Raw genomic sequence first — 21,992 nt, 5'->3', positions numbered from 1 at the left:
TACATTGACACATCATTATCACCCAAAATCCATAGTTCACATTCATGTTGCACATTCTAAGGACAGTTTTTGAACAAATGAACAATGACATATCTACCATCATAGTATATTTTTTTGACCTCTGAGCTTTTTATTGGCCTCCTGTTCCCCAAAGAGTACCCTGCTTCTGCTGGCTTAATGTCTCAGAACTTTGATGTCGTTGGTCTCAGACATCCACTATCTGGCGGGTGGTGGTCTTTGGATGGTTTCCATAGACTTGCTGCTGTCCAGGGCATCACCAAGATTGAAGTCGTCACCATTTTCCAGCAGGCGGTGGTAGGTAGCGATCTCAGCCTCCAACTTGACCTTGATGTTCAGCAGGGCCTGGTACTCCTGGCCCTGGTGCTGTCCTTCTGCCCAGGTCTGTGCCAGCTCTAACACCAGGTGCAGCAGAATCCCATTGAGCTTCTCCATCTGTATGATGTAGTGGGCCTTTGCCTCCCTCACGCTGTTCTCCAAACTGGCATTCAGATTTCTCATGGAGTCTAGGTCAGTCTCCAACTGTACATCTCAGCTCCGTGAGCATCATCTCAGCACCTCCAACTTCGGCAGACTGCATGGTGATCACTGTGGTGCTCTCCTCCATCTGCTGAGACCAGTACTTGTCCAGCTCCTGTTTGTTTTTCCGAGCCAGCTTGTCATATTGGGCCCAGATGTCTGCCATGATCTTGGCAAGGTCCTGAGATTTGGGGGCATCTGCCTGCATGGTCAACCCAGAGCTGGCAATCTGGGCTTGTAGGCCTTTTATTCTCTCTTCGTGGTTCTTCTTCACAAAGAGCAGCTCCTCCTCCAGAGCCTCAATCTCTGTCTCCAGCTGCAGCCGAGTGACATTGGTGTCATCAACGACCTTGCAGAGCCCATGGATGTTGCTTTCCACAGACTGGCTCATGGCCAGCTCTGTCTCCTACTTGACTCTAAAGTTGGCCGCAGCAAGACAGGCATTGTTGATCTGCAGAACGATGCAGGCACAGTATTTGCAAAGATCTGAGCCCTCAGGTTCTCGATGGTCTTGAAGTAATGGCTCCAGTCTCTGACCCGGGGTCCCTTCTTCTCCAGGTGCTCCCAGATTTTGCTCTCCAGCTTCCAGTTCTCAGTCTCCAGGCTCCTTACTCTGTCCATGTAGGTCATTCTGGCTTTGCATGGTCTCCTTCTCATTCTGGATGCCTCCCATTCCTGCCAGGCCCCTGGGCCCCATGCTGCCATGTTTTGGAAGCTGGTGGAGTGGGACATGCAGATCCGGGAGCCAGAGCCCCCCGCTCCTGCACAGATGCTGGCTGCGCTGCTGACTAGCAGAGCACTGTAACTGGGAGCCGGGACAGAGGAGAAGGTGGAGCGAGTGGTGAAGCTCACGCTGTCTGGGGAGGAGAGCGAGAGTACAGGACTCGGGCTTTGCCAATGACATCATCATATATTTTTCTCATCCTAAAAATTCTCTGTGACCTGCCTATTCATTCTCCCAACCCCAACCCCAACTTTTGGCAACAAGTGATCTTTCTACTGGTTCCATAATTGTACCTTTTCCAGAATGTCATAGAGTTGGAATCATATGGTAATGTAGCCTTTTCAGATTGATGTCTTTCACTTCATAATATGCATTTAAGTTTTCTTTATGTGGTTTTGTGGCTCGATAGCTTATTTCTTTCTAGTGCCAAATGATATTCCACTGTGTGGATGTACCACAGTTTATGTATTCATTTGCCTCTGAAGGAGGTCTTGATTGCTTCCAGGTTTTGACAATTATGAATAAAGTTGCTAGAAACATCCATGTGCAGGTTTTTGTGTGGACATAAGTTTTCAACTCCCTGTAGACACCAAGGAGCATGATTGTTGGTTCATATGGTAAATCTTTAGTTTTGTAAGAAACTGCCAAATATGTTGGTAATGGGGAAGGCTGTGCATGTGCAAGGCGGGGAGTATATGGGAAATCTCTCTTACCTTCTGCTTGGTTTTGCTGGGAACCTAAAACAGCTGCTCTACAAACATAAAGTCTGTAAGATAAATATATATATATATATATAAATGAACACACACACACACACACACACACACACACACACACACACACACACTACATGCAGGAGAGGCAAATTTTACCCCTATTCTCTCAGAGTTTTTTTGACTAGGCCTGAGAACTAAATTAACGTAGACAAATTAGCAGGAGAAAAGCATACAAATTTATTTAACGTTTTACATGATACTTCATAAGGAAATGAAGGCCCAAAGAAGTGGAAAATTCTAAGTGCTTTTATATTAGGTTCCACAAAGGTAACTTTTATGGAAAAGTTACTAACCTATGAGGAGAGGCTAAAGGAAGACATGAATTATTAACAAAGTCTGTTTGTACAGAATTCTGTTCACCACACTTCTCATCCTTGCTGATGATATTACTTTCCTTCTGACACAAGGAGAACATCATTCATATAGGGGTTTTATCTCCCGATTTCAGGAATAAAAAGAGCGGGGCCAGAGCACACTTCTTGCACCTACTGTTGTTGGTGGTGATTTTTTAAGTGCTTTTGGCCCCAAATAATTCTATGCCAAAGTGACATATTTTGGGGTGGCATATTCTGCCATATGTATATATATACGTATACATATATTCTAGCCTCAAACAGGTATGTAGTTGAAAAAGAAAGAAATATTTTAATAATTATTTCAGATAGCTGTGGATATTCTTCTTTTATACTACACCAAAATTCAATAAGTGATGGTTAGTTAAAAGTGAGTTGTAATGCAACATATGAAACTATATCAGTGATCTCTCAGTACTCTTACAATAAAATCTATTGGTTTGTCTTGCACTTTGATGGAATCTTTAACCCATACTTGATTTTATGACATCATCCATTGACCATCTGGAAAATATTGGTTCACTGAGTTATGCATGTCTTCCAAATGTTGACATATTTCATTATCTAATACAAAAACTTCACATATTTAATATCACCACTAATCTCATCATAAAAGTCTTTAAGTACTGGGAAGCTGTCAAGCTCATAGTTTTGAAGTTTTTTAAAGTGCTAATTTTTACTCAAACGCTTGAATTTTCTCATTGGCAACATGTAGTGTAAATTATCTCCCTTAAAGGAATAGGCTCATTTTGTTCATTTCGGAGACCATGTTTACCAAATCCTCTAGTCTGAATAATAATAGTTTGTCTTAAATTGTTCTTTCAAGTAAAAATGGTTTTCTGTGGACTGGCTCACAACACAGTCACAGGAATGCATTTCCTTGGGACATTATATGTTGATATACAGCTGAAGCACTTCACAGAGGTACTTCTCATTTTGTCCCACAATACTAATGTGATGCATACTCAAGGATTAAGAGTCAATAAATATTGAATCTTAATTTTTAATATTTTAACCTTAATAATTTTGACTACTTCATCATGGATATTATTAAGTGGAATTTAATTTATTTTGTTTTGTTTTTGTAATGCAAATGCATGGTGGTGAAGAACATACTGATTTAGGTACAGCTTGGTGCCATTGCTACGATTCTTGCTAAATTGCCAGTATTTTTTACCCACCATTGTTCTTGCACATCAGTAGAAATTTTAGCATGCTAAGAAGAGGCAAACAATATTTTCATGTTATGAAGAACATAATTTTGACCTCATAGAATCCCTAAAAGCTTGTTGGGGACTTCTGGGAACCTATGTAACACAGAGAGTCTCTGCCATAAACAAACATACAAACAAAATGCAACAACCAAAAGATATTTAAAAATGGCTAAAATCCTTCATTTGTGTTTCTTAAGCACCATGAAATAAACATATATTCAAAACAATGGTTCTAAAAGTGATTTTCCCCTTCCATCCAAAGTTCTCGAATTGTAACTACCCTTGTGCCTTTCTCTCCAAGGCTCCTAAAAGCTCCCTCCCTAGTCACTGCCCAAGGTCCTTAAATCCTTTTCTATATACCTCTTACCTGCTTAGTCTCATTTTAAAGGCTCAAAATAACTGGTCAGAGACAGGAGGAAAAATAAACAGCAGATCATGAGAACACTATAATCCTCTACTTATTGGAAAGGCAATAAGAAAAATGAATGGTCATATATTATTTTTGAGGCCATGTTTTAAATATTTTTGAGAAGCTGATGGTTATATATTGTGCCAAATACTGACTGTCCATAATGTCAGTTTGAATGTCCATAACTCTTTCCTATATAACAGGGTCTGGAAGCCTGCAAAATACATTGCTTAGACTCTCTCACTGCTAGTGACAAAGCATCTCGCATAATATTTGGAAGGTAGAAGAGAGCACAGCCATTATTCTTCCCCAGCCATGGCTGGTAGATACCCAGGTTGATAGCAAACATGAAGTTTACAGCTCCTTTTGAGTGAGTTATTGTGAATTACCTACTTGAGTTCTTCAAGCAGCTGTAATTACAGTCACTTACTGTGGTTCCTCAATTTCCACATTTCTTCAAAGGAAGCAGTGTTTCCGTGAACCTTAATTTCCCCAGCCCTCCAACAGTTTTGTAAGTTTGTAATTCCCTTTGTATTTAATCGTTCCTTCCTGCTAAGCCTAGAGAGGTAAGTACTTTCCTGGAAAAACTCTGATTGATAACGGAGTCTGTTTCCAAAAGTTGGTTCCAAGATGCAAAAGCTTAGAAACAGGAATTGGGGATTTAGTTATCTAGCCTTGTTAGATTGGAAAGCAATTACGAACTCTTCACCAATGAAAGATGGGATACTGGCCATCCACAGACAGAAGTGGCAAAATAATTATCTATAGCTTTGAGGAATGAAGTGTTTATTGTAGAAGAGCCTTTGAGAGATTGCTATTACAATAGGATGTTAAGAGGAAATAAAGACTGTAAGGACTATGAAATGGGCTGACTGCATCTAAATAAAAGGTTAGGATTTCATATTCTTAGCTCAAGGCACAGACAGAGAACAAGAGAGCGTCTAGGACTGCCCTAAAAATATCTCTTATAGCCATATGGCTAATGTAAAAATTTTTTTTTCATCTGTAGGTTGGATAATTATAACTGAAATGAAATTCACAGACTTGCCAGGTCTCTTATGTAAAAGTTAGGGCATTGATTGAGTAAAAGTGAAAATTGGAATGAGGACATTTGGATAGATTCCAATGACTCTGAGAATCACGAACTTCCAAATGCCTCTCAGCTTTCCCTTTTTCCTATTTGAGATTAGCCTCCCTTTGCTTAAAGACCCTGAAACGATTACCTTGCACAGGGATACAGTAATGATTCACCTCCATCACTTCTTATTGCTCCCAGATTCTTAACTTGAATCACAGACCAGTAGGCTCTGGGAAGGTAAGTACAGAGTCTCACCCAGAAGGATATAATATACACATTGAAGAACTGCAAGATTTATATTACCAGGAACCTGGAAAACAATTGTGGGAATGCAATCTAATGATTTTAGACAAGAGAAGGAGAAACAGTTTTGGATACGGGCAAATTTGTTAATGTGGGTGCAGTTACCATAAATTTTAGATTCAATATTTAGTTTGAGGGTTGGGAATAAATCTATAAAAAGTTTTTCAATTGGTTGACTAAAGCCTGACCCAACAATGGGCTTCATTAAATAAAATTTATATAAGAAGAAGAAATGCAAAGGATTAGGAAGATTAAATTTTTGGTATAGATCAACCATACGTAACTTTTAACCCACACCTTCCTATGGCCCAGAGGACATTCCAATCATGAAGGCATTAAGAAGTATATTGTGAAAGGAGAACCAGTATCCTTGAAAATCTCAGTGGTATCTGTCCTTTTGCAGATCAGAGGTGACAGTATAGTATAACACTATTCAGATTGGCTACCAGGAGTTACAGAGGCCAATTGACAGCACTTAGCCACCAGAGATAAGGTGACCAAGAGCATATTATTGAATAAAAGAACAAAGTCCCAATCCAAATGGTTTTATTCACAGGTATCTGGCGGTGACTTTTTTCTGTCATAGTGTTTATGGAATTCAAATGGTTTTTCAGTCTGATAAAGTCTTAGTTCACCTGTAAAATTTTTAAAAATTAAGTCTAGTGTACAGATATCTGACTTAAATAGCCATAGTGAAGAGTAGAAGACTCTCACCAGTTTTTAGAAATGAGCCAGTTAATAAGATCCCTTAAAATAAAGGGGGGCTTGGACCTCTTAAGGAAGGATCCAATGAGGTTGCAACAAGAACATAAAATTTCCTTTGACCTTTGCCCAAAAAGTAGTGTACCTATTTATCATGGTGATTATACTCTGGGGAAAGGAAAATACCCAGATGATTCTAGGTTTCTGGACACTGGCTGTGAAATGACTAATCTTTAGATAACCCCCAAATTTTAGGACCCACCAGTTAGATTGGGAATTTATGGATTTCAGATAACACGCAAAGTTTTGGCTTAAATCCATCTTCCAGTGGGCCAAGTGGGTCTCTCATAGTTATTTTCCCAGGTTCCAAAAACATATTTAGCAACTGGCAGAACTCCCACTTCCTGAGCCTTGAAGTAAGGGCTATTGTAATAGGAATAGCCAAGAGGAAGCCCCTTGAACCACCCCTTTTCTACCAAAGTAATACATTAATAATAATTACACAACCTTGGGAGACTTTCAGAGATTAATATCATCACCAAAACCCTGAAAGTTACAGGGGTGGTGATTTCCATCACATTCAAATAAATCTCCACTATTTGTCTTGTGCAGAAGAAAGATGAATTTTTGAGAGTAACAGTAAATTATTTTAAATTTAATCAGGTTGTGACACCAATTACAACTACTGCCCCAAAACGCTATCTTTTCGGAGCAAATCAATGCATCCTCTGGCATCAGGTATGCTACTATTGATCTGGTACATGCTTTCTTCTATATATCAATTCATAAAGACCACTTGTTGCAAACAGAAATGATGTATTAAGCCTCTGACAAATCCAGATAAGAGAATTACAGTGCAGGCCCTTTGGGGTTTTTGAGAAAAATCATGTTCTTTTCCACAGATAATTCTTCTTCTAAAGAATAACTTCTGGAATACTACTGGACCCAAGCAGAGACTGAATGACTGAACAAGGTCCATCCAACAACCATATAGCCTGAGCTGCCCATCAGGAACTGAAGTTATCTAATGACACCTACTTGGGTATCAGCATCAGCACTCCAGAGCCAAGTGTAAGTACAGTTGATGGTTAAACAATGCAGGTTTGAACTGCATTGTCCACTTAGACGTGGGGTGTTTGTTTTTTTTTTTTCAATAAATCTCCCCTGCCTCTCTTTCCACTTCCTCCATCTCTTCCTCCTCTGCCACCCCTGAGACAGCAAAACCAACCCCTCCTCTTCCTTCTCCTCTTCAGGCTTCCTAATGTGAAGACTCTAAGGGTGAAAACCTTTATGATGATCCACTTCCACTTAATGAATACTAAATACATTTTCTCTTCTTTATGATTTTCTTAGTAACATTTTCTTTTCTCTGGCTTATTTTATTGTAAATATGTAGTATGTGATACGTATATCATAGAAAATAGCTGTTAATTATCTGTTTATGTTATTGGTAAGCCTCTGGCCAACAATAAGCTACTATAGTTAAGTTTTGGGGGAGTCAAAAGACATACACAAATTGTCAACTGTGCAGGGGTTGGTGCCCCTAACCCTCTCGTTCAAGGGCCAACTGTAGTATAAACAAGACCATGCTCAAGCAGGCCTTGAAGGCACAGATAAGCTGTGGGAGCAGTTGGCTCAGTTTCCCTGGCACCTACTCCCTGCTCGTTGTCACCTCTCCCCTGGCCCACACTTATAGCACTATGATTAGTTCTGAGAAAGAAACAACTTGGACCTGATTTTGAGATGATCTGATTTTGAGATAATTCTGCATGGTGTATTGGCACTACCCTAAAATGGAGTGGTACAGCATTTCAGCTTTATTCATGGCTAGTCCTCAAGAGCATAGTGAATGGTCCATGATGTTTATAAGAAGGAGCCACCAAAAGGATAAGAAAGAGATTCTTACATTAGTCTCCCTGATGCCCGTATACAACATTACATTTTATGTATCAGAGCTTAAGACTCCAGTGTTTTCCTATCACCCACCCACTGCTATTCCCCTCCACGGCCCCTCACTCTGGCTACCATTTATTCACTACTATTCACTAGATGCTCTCCCACCTTCAGGATTCGTTTCAAGATGGTGCTTCTCTCTGAGTGACCTTTGCCACCCAACCCGCAAAGCTGTCACCTGATTAAAGCCTTTCTGGATTTGCCACTAATTATCACTCTCTCCCTTTCTTATACCTGTATAATTTATTCTGTGTCTTCCCCTGTCTTGCACTTCACACCAATATTCCCTAAACAAGGGGCCTGAAATTCAAATGCTTGAAGAGGTGAGGCAGGTTACTTGAATGTGTGACAAAGGCCTGGCAGTTGCACCTTAAATCCATTGGGTTGTTTTTACTTCTCAAAGGGAATATGCTGTCGTCCATATTTCTTAAAACATGGTGTCCTTTGGACCTTTCATTTCCCACTTTTGATACAGACATAGGTACAAAAATATTTCCATAGTGTTTTTTCACACTTGTTAAGAAATGGCCACTAAGACTCAACCTCCGTGCTGGGAAAGAGGGACTAGTGACGACTGTGGCAAACTGAAAAACTCATCCTGTCAAAATGGAGAGGCTGCACTCAGGTCCCAGTGAGTGTACGGTGGAAAAATGGGGCCAGATCCTGGGGTTTTTGTTGTTGTTGCTATTGTTGTTGTTGCTGCTGCTGTTTTGTAGAAACTGGAAATTCAGATTTTTATGTGAAATTGTACAATTTCAAGTTTAGCCTCAAATTTGCTACAGAAGTGTGCCAGTCAGAAACTAAAGGAATACACAGGCAGGAATGGGCCTCCAGGCAACAATTTGCAGCTTCTGCCTGTGGTAGCATGAGTTCCTTGAGGGCAAGAAATAGTTCTTATTCACTTGTGTATAAGAGCTCAGGACAATGACTGGCACGTGATACCTTCTCATTAAATGTCTGTTACCTCTAGTTAAGTTTTCAAGAATCGAATAAAATTGTGTCTTGTCTAATTCTACAGGTAGAAATCCTTAACAAAAGAATTTTTTCTTACTCCTTTTATATACGCCCCAGAGCCTAGCACATCACTGTGCACTGTAGAAGGGAAACACACCAACTGTTTGTTAACAACTTGATTTGATTTTGCTTATAAGATGAGAAGCAAGATATGTCCTAAGGCTTAAGATGAAGGAACATAAGATGGATGATTTTGATAAGGAGAAATAGGTCAAAAGAGATATTAAATGCTGCCCTCAGGAGGTACAATGAAGCATCTCAGTGATTTCTGAACAAGAATGGGAATGTGTGAGAACCCTGGACCTCTGGGGGACTTGACGACACAATAAACCCTGCTTGCTAATTTCATTTTTAAAACGTCATTATTTTTTAGTTATTACTCTTTGAAAACATTTATAACTCTGGGCAGTTTTTTCAATTTGAAAAATTCAAGGAGCAAGTCCCCGGGTCTTGTCCAAGTGTCTCCTGCCCCAGGTCATAGTGAGGCTTAAGGCTTTGCTTCTGCAATACCAAGCAGTGCTATGGCTGCTACTGCTGAATACAGCTTATCAGGAAGACTGCTGATTTATGATGGTCACCTTAAACATAACTTCAAATGTCCACTCTGAATAGAACCATAGCATATGAAGAAAGGTTTGCAGAAAAGGCTAAAGAAATGGACTTGCTTTTTGAATTTTTCAAGTTGAAAAAACTGCCCAGACATATAAATGTTTTCAAAGAGTAATAACTCAAAAATAGTGACGTTTTAAAAATGAAATTAGCAGGTAGTGCACTTGCAAAGGAAACCAAATAAATAATAGCTGCATATCTATTCATATTCACTACTGCTATATAATGTGGCTAAAAGTGAAAACAAGAACTGTTTTAAATAAACTACAGAAAGACTGATAATTTGCTGAGTCAATATTGAGTTGCACCCAATTTATTTTAAAAAGAGCAATTGCAAATATTTCCTGTTAAATTATACCATGCATTAAGTATTTGTCTTGTCTAATATATAATGAAAGCATTTTTACAAATTTTGCCATATGTTATAATGCATTTTAGATTCATAATAATGACAATATTTTATTATGCATATACAAAACTCATGAATTTTAAGACCCTATAGAATATGAAAATTTTAGTAAGCAAAACTTTGGTTCTAAAATGTCATTTTATGGGACTTTAGATCTTATTTCTTTGTGATAACCAGCCCCTCACCCTCCCCAACACACATTTCTAATTGTATACCATATATACAAGAAAATATTCAACTGGATACAGAATTAGGTAATAGTTCTTAGCATATGAACTTAGGTCAAAACACCTTATAAACTGGCACATATTCAATAATAATTAGCCAGGCATGAAGGTGTGTGCCTGTAGTCCAGCTACTAGGGAGGCTGAGGTAGGAGGATCACTTGAGCCCAGGAGTTCAAAACCAGGCTGGGTGAACTAGCCAGACCTCATCTCAAAAAAAATTCACTTAATAAATATTTACTGAATGCCTACTGTGTGTTGGACACGGTAGGCACCGGGACGATATCAGTGTACAGACAGAAAAAGCCCACCTGGAGCTTAAATTCTAAGCCATTACGTTGTTAGCCCCATTTTGCATTTTGTGCTTAGTAGATATTCTGAAATAATACTATAATTATTTATAATTCATATATGTTTATAATTAGAATTATAAAATATAGTGTTTAAGTTTTCAAAGTACTTTCAAATGCAGGCACAAATTGTCTTATTGTGTTTCACTTCATCGTGCTTTGCAGATACTGAGCTTTTTACAAATTGAAGGTTTGTGGCAATGCTACGTTGAGCAAATCCATCAATCAGCATGATTTTTTCAACAGCATGTGCTCGCTCTGTGTAGCTATGTCACATTTTGAGAATTCTCACAATATTTCAAGACTGTTCATTATTATTAAATCTGTTATGGTGATCTGTGTTCAGTGATTTTTGAGGTGACTATTTAAATAGTTTTGGGGTTCCATGAACCACATCCATATAAGATGGCAAACTTAGTGGATAAGTGTCGTGTGTGTTCCGACTGCTCCACCAATTAGCCTTTTCCCCACCTCTGTCCTCCTCTTCAGACCTCCCTATTCCCTGAGACACAGTGATATTGAAACGAGGCAAATAAACAGCCCTACAATGGCTTCTAAGTGTTCAAAAGAAAGAACTGCACATCTCTCTCATGTTAAGTCAAAGTTAGAAATAATTAAGCTTATGAGGAAGGCACATTGAAAGCTGAGATAGGCCAAAAGCAAGGTTTCTTGCATCAAACAGCTGGCCAACTTGTGAATGCAAAGAAAAAGTTTTTGAAGGAAATGAAAAGTGCTACTCCAGTGAACACACAAATGATAAGAAAGCAAAGCAGCCTTATTGCTGATATGGAGAAAGTTTGAGTGACCTGGATAGAAGATCAAATCAGATACAACATCCCTTTAAGCCAAAGCCTAATCCAGAGCAAAACCCTAACTTTCTTCGAATCTGTGAAGAATGAGAGAGGTAACAAAGCTGTAGAAGAAAAATTTAAAGCTACCAGAGGTTAGTTCATGAGGTTTAAGGAAAGGAACTGTCTTTATGATGTAAAAGTGCAAGGTAAAGCAGCAAGTGCTGATGGAGAAGTTGCGCTAGTTATCCAGAAGATCTAGCTAAGATCATTGACAGGGGTGGCTACTCTAAACAACACATTTTCACTGGGGATGAAACAGCTCCTTTTGGAAGAAACTGCCATCTAGGACTTTCATAGCTAGAGAGGAGATGTCAATACATGGCTTCAAATCTTCAAAGAACAGACTGACTCTTGTTATAGATAATGCAGCTGGTGACTTTACATTAAAGCCAGTGCTCCTTTCCCATTCGAAATATCCTAGGGCCCTATAGAATGATGCTAAATCTATTCTGCCTGTGCTCTAGAAATGGAGCAACAAAGCCTGGATGGCAGCACATCTGTTTACAGCATGGTTTACTCCATATTTTAAGCCCATTGTTGAGATTTACTTCTCACACACACAAAAACATCTTTCAAAATATTACTACATTGACAATGTACCTTTTCACCAAAGGGCTTTGACAGAGATGTACAAGGAGACTGATGTTGGTTTCATGCCTGATAACACAATATCCATTCCTCAGCCTGTGGGATTAAGGAGTAATTTCAACTTTCAAGTGTGATTTAAGAAATACGTTTCATAAGGCTATAGAAGCCATAGAAAGTGATTCCTCTGATAGATCTGGGCAAATTAAATTAAAAATCTTCTGGAAAACATTCACCATTCAAGATACCATTAAGGACATTTATGATTCATGAGAGGAGGTTAAAATATCAACATTAAAGGAATTTGGAAGAAGTTGATTCCAACCCTCATGGGTGATTTTGAGGAGTTCCAGACCAGTGGAAAAAGTAACTACAGATGTGGTGGAAATAGCAAGAGAAATAGAAATGGAGCCTAAAGATCTGACTGAATTGCTGCAATCTCATGATAAAATGTGAGTGATGAGAAGTTGCTTTTTATGGATGAGCAAAGAAAGTGATTTCTTGAGATGGAATCTACTTCTGGTGAAAATGCTGTGAAAATTGTTGAAATGACAACAAAGTATTTACAATAGTACATAAACCTGGTTGATAAAGTAGCAGAAGGGTTTGAGAAGAGTAAGTTAAGTAACCAAGATCAAACAGCTACAAATTTTTAAAGAAGTTCCACTGTGAGTAAAATGCTATCAAACAGCATCACATATTACAGCGATGTCTTTGTTAAAAAAAAAAAAAAAGTCAATTAATGTGGCTGACCTCATTGTTGTCTTATTAGTCAGCAGCCATCAACATCGATGCAAGACCCTTCACCAGCAAAAAGATTACAACTCACTGAAGGCTCAGATGATTGTTAGCATTTTTTAGCAATTTTCAGCAACGACCTTTTGTAGCAAAGAATTTTTTAGCAAAGACCTTTTTAAATTAAGTGTGTGGTTTTTTTTAGATATAATGCTACTTCACACTTAGTAAACTGTGTTATAGTATAAACATACATTTATATGGATTTGGAAACCAAAAAATCTGCATAAATCCCATGGTTGCAATATCATTTCATTGTAGAGGCCTAAAACCGAACCTGCGATATCTCTGAGGTATGCCTGCATGTTCTCAGTTAATTTTCACATGTCCCTGGCCTTGAAGTAAGCTTGGCAGATATTACTATCTCTGTTACTGGTGAGGAAACTGTAGATGATATATTCCTGCACCCACTGTCCTAGGACTCATATAGTCTGTCTCCAATCTACACAACTGTGAGAGTACTACAAAGAGGTAGAGTCAGAGGCTGAATAAAAGCTTGAAATGGTTGCCACAAAGAAAGAGTGAGAGCAAAAGAGACAGAAGGAGAAAATGCTAACTGAAGAAACTTATTAAGAATGCCAGGAGCAGTTGAGATCGATGGCTGTGGCAGTCGTTGGCTGTTCATAAATACTAGTATTTGGTTCTTCTCCTTCCTGATACATGATAAGGTTTTACTTTTCCAGACCCTTGAATGCAGGTAGGGCTACCTGAATTTCTTTGGCCAATGAAAGATGAACAGAACCTTTCCCCTTGTTACAGGGGCTGTGGATAGTGAGCTGAGGTGGAGCCTCCATCACCCTGAATCCCTGAATGTCTAAGAGGAGAAGAGCCCTGGCCAGCCCACTCTGGACCTGCAATATATGAAAGAAATTTGTATTATGTCAAGCCCTTAATTTGGAGATTTGTTATTTCGCTTATGTTTTGTTTTGCTTCTTCTTGTTTTAGGTTGCTTGTTACTGCAGCAGAACCTAGCCTACCCTGACTGATAAAAATGATGGCTTTATACTGATATGTTTGTCTGGTTGTGGGATTTCTTTTCCTACAGTTGTGTTCAGTGGCTCAATTGTAGGCACAGAAAGCAGACAGAGAATTCATCTGGGGCTGGAATTTTGTCAGGTAATTGTAAGAAAAGGATTTTAGGATTTTGACAAGACAGTACTTGAAACTACAGATCATGAAATTTCAGCTTGACTAGGAGGGAGGTCAAGCAAGAGGAGGTCAGTGAGCAAAGAGAAAGTAGATGGGTCAAAGGACTGGCTATTTTGATAAAGTGGACACTTATTTGTAGATAAAGTAAATGAATAGTCAAACTTCTAAAATAAGGAGTTATGATTGAATCACAGGGTGATTAATTAGAGATTTTTGAAGGTTATGAGATTCTGGCAAAACTTCTGGTCATGACAAGTTATAAGATATGAAAATGGAATGGAGTGACTCAGCTGGAGAGATGTTTGAACAAGAGAGGTCATAGAATGGAGAGGCTGTGTGCTAAGCAGGCCAGACGCATGCACACTTGAATTCCTCACATGCACATTTGAATGGTGGCAGGAATTAAGGTAGAGAGGAAGACAGTGAGCTTGTTGCCAATGCCATCAGTTGATGAGTGGAGAGGAGAAGTAAGTGGGCTACAGGCCCTACCTTTCAATTCTGAGCTTCACAGGGTATGGCAGAGAAAAAGCAGCCTCTAAGCAAAAAGGCTGTGGGACAAGTGGTCTTACCAGGTGATGGTCAAATTTCTGTGGAGGTGAAAAGATTGAGGGACTGTTGCCTGAAGAAGTGGATAAAGGCCATGATTTGGAGCTGTGGAAGAGGAGTTTAAATGACTCAAGGAAAGAGTTTAACAGGTGTGGGGGAAAGTGAGAAACTGGACCAGGGAGAAGATGTGTTATTAGGATGAAAGTCAGCGAGGTGAAGCATGACCAGAAAAGTGTCCTTCGGCAGTGGCCAAGGAAAATAGGCATTTGAGGCAGGGAGGAATTAGGTGGCTCTTAGGGCTGTGAAGAAGATGGAGCCAGTTAGGACAGTGTGCTCTCAGAGTCTTTTGTGCTCAATTGTGGGCCGGCAGGGAGGACTAGTAGCTATGCTCTGCAAATGCACATTTCTCTTTTGCAAGCACGTATCTAATACAGGCTTCAGGCCTGTACCTGTCAAGGGATACTTTCAGGAAACTGATCTTTGTTTCATTCAATCTCATACAAAATACTCAGCAAAGTGGTAAGATTGTTTTGCACTGGTTACTATAAGTCAGTCTCCAGAACAATCAGGTAGGAGATGATTAATCCAAACCTCTCATTTATTAGATGAGAAAACTGAGGCCCTAAGAATGGTCCAGACTGTTTCAATATTTTTTCATAGAGCCGGGTCTGCAGTTCAGGTCTCCTCTCTCTCTTGCCCTGTCTCCACTCTAAATATCCAGTCTCCTGGAAGAGCAATGGCAGGCCATTGTCACAGAATAATAACTGATAGTTACAGCTAACACTTGTTGAGAATTCACCAATAGCCAAGCTCAGTACATTACAGCTAATTCTCCTAAGAACCCCATGTGATGTAGGCCCTGTCATTATCTTTATTCTCATACATATGTGGCCACCCAGGATTAAAGAAGTTAAGTGACCAAGATCACACAGCTACAAAGTGGCAGATCTGGAATGCACCCTTCCATTCCAGAGGCCTCACTCAGCCAATATAGTATGCTTTATCAGTCACTGTCACATGTGTTATGGCTTGCTCATTCTCCTTTTTAATGGAGTCAGATAGAAAAGTAGTGGGTTTCCTCTTTGCTAAATATATAATTTCACATATCAGTACATGCTCTACTCAGACACCTACTTACCTTCGATGTGCAAACATCTGTTTGGGGACAGGTTCTTCCTGAACATCTCTTGGCTATCAGTCTCAGGAGCTACTCACTTCTGGGGAATAAAGCAAGAAGGGAGAAGGGTATAAATATAAGTGTGAAGCACTACATTTTTAAGATTTATTTTGGTTTCTGAATGCATCAGTATTATCTGAGAATGGTACCTGCCTCCTCTTTCATTGTAGGAAAGTAGCAGAGTGGCTTTAAAGCTGCTTGCATTTGTGGAGTTCTTAGGTAGTCATCCAAAGTTTGCATAGTTTGTGGAGAGCTGTACTGAAGTCAGCTTTAGGATAAGACTGGAAGGTGGTAGAGCAGGCGGGCACACATCCAAGATATCTGCTGTTTCCTAAAGTCTCTTCCAAGACAGAGAATCTCTGACTAGCAGGTGAGAAGGGCTGTCAGTTGCAGCGGAAGCTGGTCTGCTTCTTGGCACAGGTGGTATTTATTCAGCAAATGTTTATTGAAGTCCTTTTGTGTTTTAGCCATGTGCTAGGTGCCCTTCAGGAAATCACATTTCCATTGGGCAGACGAAATGAATGAACAGAAACCTGTAATGTTATGTGGCAATTTCTACACGATGAGCCCATGCAGGGTGTTAGGGAAACCCAGAGGAGCAGCTTGGGCATCCTCAGAAGCCTCCTTCCAAGAGATATTATGGAACCATAATGACATGAAAGCAACCATCTTCCCTCAGAGAAGCATAATAAGCATACCATTGGGCAATTTATTAGTTTTTATTCATCGGGACAGGCAAGGTCACATTTTAATCATGAACTGATGTTTGTATGTAGGTCCTGGAACCTATAGTGTGCACTAGAGGAAAATTGGCAAAGCAAGATACTGAATTCATTCCCCCAGCCTTTCACAATTAATAAAGTTACCCTCTTTTGTTTCCCTGCCACTTGGAAGCCATGCGGGATTGCCTCTGAATTGTTTCAATGATGTGCTGTTTTGTTCCTTTGAGTACTCCATACTTTAGGTGCCAATTTACCTTTTCCTCTCATAAAGAACAGTCAGGAAAAAGAACAAGAGGAATGGCTGAACAATTGAAAAACTAGCATATTGAAAAGGTCATGGCACCACCACATGCTATTTTAATTTCTAAATGTTTTAGGCGTTGTAAGTCGTTTTTGACACTCTATTCTACTGACACATACTAAAAAGGGAGTGGGAAGGGCACATATTATTTCAACTGCTTGTAAAACATGATGAGAAGAGTAGAAATGGTACCCAATTAATCCATTATTTATGTAGCATTTTCATTTGAGGTCTGTTCTGGAATTGTCTTTCTGTGAGAAAAGGTAACAGTTGTAACCTAGTGGTTACCACAGTGATAGAGAAGAAACTAGGCATTCCTCTAAGTAAGCCAACATTTAAACCTTTTTTTTTTCTTTTTCTTCTTCTTATTTATATTACTGGTTCTCATAGAGCATGTGCTTAGCAACTGATTTGCTTCCCAGAAACTTTCAACTAGCTCAGTAGTAATAAATACTTGCCCAGAGTTATCACTACACAAAGTGGTTATACTGTGGACAGTGTTACCCAGTCTCCTTCTGTTCCTTGCTGTCTCCCAACAGAGGCTGAAAAACCAAATCCTGTTGAATCTCCCTTGCACTTGGTGGGGAGCCATGCCATCCAGTTCTGGACTATAACATGTAAGTGAAAGTCTGCTGAGATAGTTCTGAGAAGAGGGAAACAGAAAAAGCCAATGCACCCTTTTACTTTCTTCCTGAATGGAACGTGGGAATGATTTCTAGAGATTTAGCAGCTATCTTGTGACCATGGAACAATTAGCCAACTTGCTAAGGAAGCTGTAATAGAAAGATAAAAGGATCCTGAGTCATTGATGTTGCCGTGGAGCTCTATACTTGCCTACCTACCTGGGAGAAAAGGATGAACTCCTGTACATTCGAGGTGTTGGAATTTTGATTTTCTGGTACTTGTAGTTGGGCCAAGATTTAGGTTCTAGGAATCTCAAATTCTCTGTGTTTTCTCCAACATTTCTTTGTCCCTATCTGGAATAAGAATTTCAACTTACATTGGAAGGGAAGACAAATGATCTATTAGTAAATTATTTGATCTATCTGTTGAATGACTTCAGGCTCTTCTCTCTCTCTTCAGTTACTAAAGTAGTAGTTGGTGCATCATGCCTCTGCTTCCTCTATTTGGGTGCCATGTTTGTACAATGTTTTTCTTGTAAAGTTAAAGAGCCTAGGGTTAAATTAAAGCTAGACATACAAAAAATTTCTCTGAATGCAAGAAACAACAATGAACCTTTCTCATAACTAGACATAAAGGCAGTATTATGAATATATCTTATTGAAGGTAGTCAAAATAAGCAGTTGAAGTGAGCAGTTTATCCTACAGTAGATGCTGTTGGTGGCCAATCCAAGATCCTTTTCTCTTTCTCTTGCCAGCAGAGTAAGGTATCTGTGTATCCTTCCTCCCGGTGACCAAAGAGATTCCCCAGTTACAGGGCTTCTGTCAAATCCAATCATAGCAGCTCCATTCCCCTTGCCAGTGGTTGGCCTAGGAGTTACCTAGTTCTGATCAATAAGATATGAGAAAAGGTCTTCTAGAGAAAATGATTTCCTCTTTCTCTGTACATTATTGGATCTGATTGTAACTCCTATCCTGTGACCAGACAAAGCCAACTCACTATGGATGGCAGAGGATTAAAAGGGAAAACCCAGATCCTTGATGACATTATTGAGACACCAAATGTAATACTGAAATTTTCCTAACTTTAGACGTCTTTTTGTGCTGGATACTACATTTTTTAATTGTTTAAATGAAATTGAGTCAACCGAAGGCACTGTATCTGACTACCCAGTTTCCTAATTGCAGTGAAGATTTGGCACAATTAAAAAGCACAGCAGGTTGGCTGCTCTCTGGGAACTCCCTTCAGAGGAAGGGTGGGGAAGCTCCCTTCAGGCAAGACCTGAAAATCTCCCTGTGTACTGGTTCTTCCAGGTGGTCTGAACATTTATTACTGCTCCACGCAATAGCCATGACATGACCCATGACTGGATAAATCCAGCAGACAAACTGAAAAACTGAATCCCACTAATGTGAAGTAGAATTGCTTAAAATAGAATAGTTACTGCTGTTAGCTGAACTGAGTAAGTTATAGAACACACGTCATTTTGTGCACCAAAGTCTAAATGGCTTATCTTTTTAAGAATTAACACAATGTTTAGATATTTTACTTTCTCGAAAATAGGATAGTGGGCCGGGTGTGGTGGCTCATGCCTGTAATTCCAGCACTTTGGGAAGTTGAGGCAGGCAGATCACATGAGGTCCGGAGTTCGAGACCTGCCTGACCTAGATGGTGAAACCCCGTCTCTACTAAAAATACAAAATTAGTCCGGCGTGGTGGTGCACTCCCGTAACCTGTTACTCCTGAGACAAGAGAATAGCTTGAACCTGCGAGGTAGAGGTTGCAGTGAGCCGAGATCATGCCATTGCACTCCAGGCTGGGCAACAAGAATGTAACTCCGTCTCAAAAACAAAACAAAACAAAAACAGAAATTAGCTGGGCATAGTGGGGCACACCTGTAATCCTAGCTACTCCGGAGGCTGAGGCATGAGAATCGCTTGAGCCTGGGAGGCAGAGGTTGCAGTGAGCTGAGATGGCACCACTGCACTCCAGCCTGGGTGGCAGAGCAAGACTCTGTCTCAAAAAAAAAGAAAGAAAGAAAAAAAAAAAGATGGTGTAGAGTATGAGTCTGGTTTTGAGTGAAAGTTGCCAGGATTCAAATCGCATCATTAACCACTGTTACACTGAGCAAGTTATCCTGTGCCTCCATTTCCCCACCTATAAAATGGGCATAATAATAGCACTTTATAAGTAATAATGGACATAAAAATAACAACCGCAGAGAGTTGTTGTGAGGATCTAATCATTTTTATTACATAGTAGGTGCAATATAATTGTTAGCTAGTATCATTATGCATGGGCTGGATTGCAGACATCTTTTCTTACTTCACTAACCTCTTGGGTGACAAGTAGTCTTGCATTCATTAAACTCTGAATTAATGTTGCTTGAATTTAAGTTTTCTATGTTTGTCTCTGGAAAATTTTGACTATAATATGATTTAGCTTATAATTATCTACTTCATGACAGGAGAAAATAATATCTTGAATATGCATTGTGCTATGTTCTATCTTTTGTAATTAATGCTATTACTACTAATAGCATCACTAAAAAGTGCATTTGATCATAGAATCCTTACTTTTGTAACCTAGTAAGTAAGTCCTGGATTACCTTAATCTTAATTTTTAAGGTTATGTAAGTGATAATTTATTTCTGTAAAAGACTGTGGTAATTTCCCTCACTTGAGCTCATATTTCTCAGTGACTCACTATTCTTGTGGTAGCTATCTGTATGTGGTACCTGTATGCTGTAATTTAAAATTTTCCCCTCAAAGTATAGCCATGACCCTGACAAATGCTTTCTCAATGGAATATCTTTCCTCAACAGTCTAATATTCTACTCTTCTTTGCATATAATTTAATTTTGCTCGGTTGCGCAGTAGTGCTAGCGGCTTCGCGGTTCGGTCCTCCGACCTGGCAGCCACCACTGGTGCTGAGCTGCTAGGAGGCCCCTGTCGGCGAGCTCGTTGGAGCTTGAACCCATTGTCACCCCTCCGACTCACCGGCAAAAAAAAAAAAAAAAAAAAAAAATGGTTGAAGCAGATCGCCCAGGAAAGCTCTTCATTGGTGGGCTTAATACGGAAACAAATGAAAAAGCTCTTGAAGCAGTATTTGGCAAATATGGACGAATAGTGGAAGTGCTCTTGATGAAAGACCGGGAAACCAACAAATCAAGAGGATTTGCTTTTGTCACCTTTGAAAGCCCAGCAGATGCTAAGGATGCAGCCAGAGACATGAATGGAAAGTCATTAGATGGAAAAGCCATCAAAGTGGAACAAGCCACGAAACCATCATTTGAAAGTGGTAGACGTGGACCACCTCCACCTCCAAGAAGTAGAGGCCCTCCAAGAGGTCTTAGAGGTGGAAGAGGAGGAAGTGGAGGAACCAGGGGACCTCCCTCACAGGGAGGACACATAGATGACGGTGGATATTCCATGAATTTTAACATGAGTTCTTCCAGGGGACCACTCCCAGTAAAAAGAGGACCACCACCAAGAAGTGGGGGTCCTCCTCCCAAGAGATCTGCACCTTCAGGACCAGTTTGCAGTAGCAGTGGAATGGGAGGGAGAGCTCCTGTATCACGTGGAAGAGATAGTTAGGGAGATCCACCTCGAAGGGAGCCACTGCCCTCTCGTAGAGATGTTTATTTGTCCCCAAGAGATGATGGGTATTCTACTAAAGACAGCTATTCAAGCAGAGATTACCCAAGTTCTGGTGATACTAGAGATTATGCACCACCACCACGAGATTATACTTACCGTGATTATGGTCATTCCAGTTCACGTGATGACTATCCATCAAGAGGCTATAGCGATAGAGATGGATATGGTCGTGATCGTGACTATTCAGATCATCCAAGTGGAGGTTCCTACAGAGATTCATATGAGAGTTATGGTAACTCACGTAGTGCTCCACCTACACGAGGGCCCCCGCCATCTTATGGTGGAAGCAGTGGCTATGATGATTACAGCAGCTCACGAGACGGATATGGTGGAAGTCGAGACAGTTACTCAAGCAGCCGAAGTGATCTCTACTCAAGTGGTCATGATCGGGTTGGCAGGCAAGAAAGAGGGCTTCCCCCTTCTATGGAAAGGGGGTACCCTCCTCCACGTGATTCCTATAGCAGTTCAAGCCGCGGAGCACCAAGAGGTGGTGGCCGTGGAGGAAGCCAATCTGATAGAGGGGGAGGCAGAAGCAGATACTAGAAACAAACAAAACTTTGGACCAAAATCCCAGTTCAAAGAAACAAAAAGTGGAAACTATTCTGTCATAACTACCCAAGGACTACTAAAAGGAAAAATTGTGTTACATTTTTTAAATTCCCTGTTAAGTTCCCCTCCATAATTTTTATGTTCTTGTGAGGCAAAAAGTAAAACATGTTTAATTTTATTTGACTTTATGACATTGCTTTTCAACAAGCAAATGTTAAATGTGTTAAGACTTGTACTAGTGTTGCAACTTTCCAAGTAAAAGTATCCCTAAAGGCCACTTCCTATCTTGATTTTTCCCAGTAAATGAGGCAAGCAATTCTAAGATCTTCCACAAAACATCTAGCCATCTAAAATGGAGAGATGAATCATTCTACCCATACA

General features: G+C 39.9%; 2 pseudogenes across 1 annotated transcript; one reads left to right on the top strand and one right to left on the bottom strand.

Moving 5' to 3' along the window:
* Window positions 1-205: 205 nt before the first annotated feature.
* On the bottom strand, window positions 206-20,383 carry LOC111542714 (annotated as a pseudogene).
* A 7-nt stretch (window positions 20,384-20,390) lies between these two features.
* Window positions 20,391-21,693, top strand: LOC111542678 (annotated as a pseudogene). Its single transcript, XR_002731630.3, has one exon. The product of XR_002731630.3 is annotated as an RNA-binding motif protein, X chromosome-like (transcript).
* Window positions 21,694-21,992: the final 299 nt, after the last annotated feature.

The sequence above is a fragment of the Piliocolobus tephrosceles genome, chromosome 4 (assembly GCF_002776525.5).
Source record: "Piliocolobus tephrosceles isolate RC106 chromosome 4, ASM277652v3, whole genome shotgun sequence".
NCBI classification, from domain to species: Eukaryota; Metazoa; Chordata; class Mammalia; order Primates; family Cercopithecidae; genus Piliocolobus; species Piliocolobus tephrosceles.
Note: the sequence above shows the minus strand (reverse complement) of the source record. Positions and strands in the feature narration are given on the sequence as shown.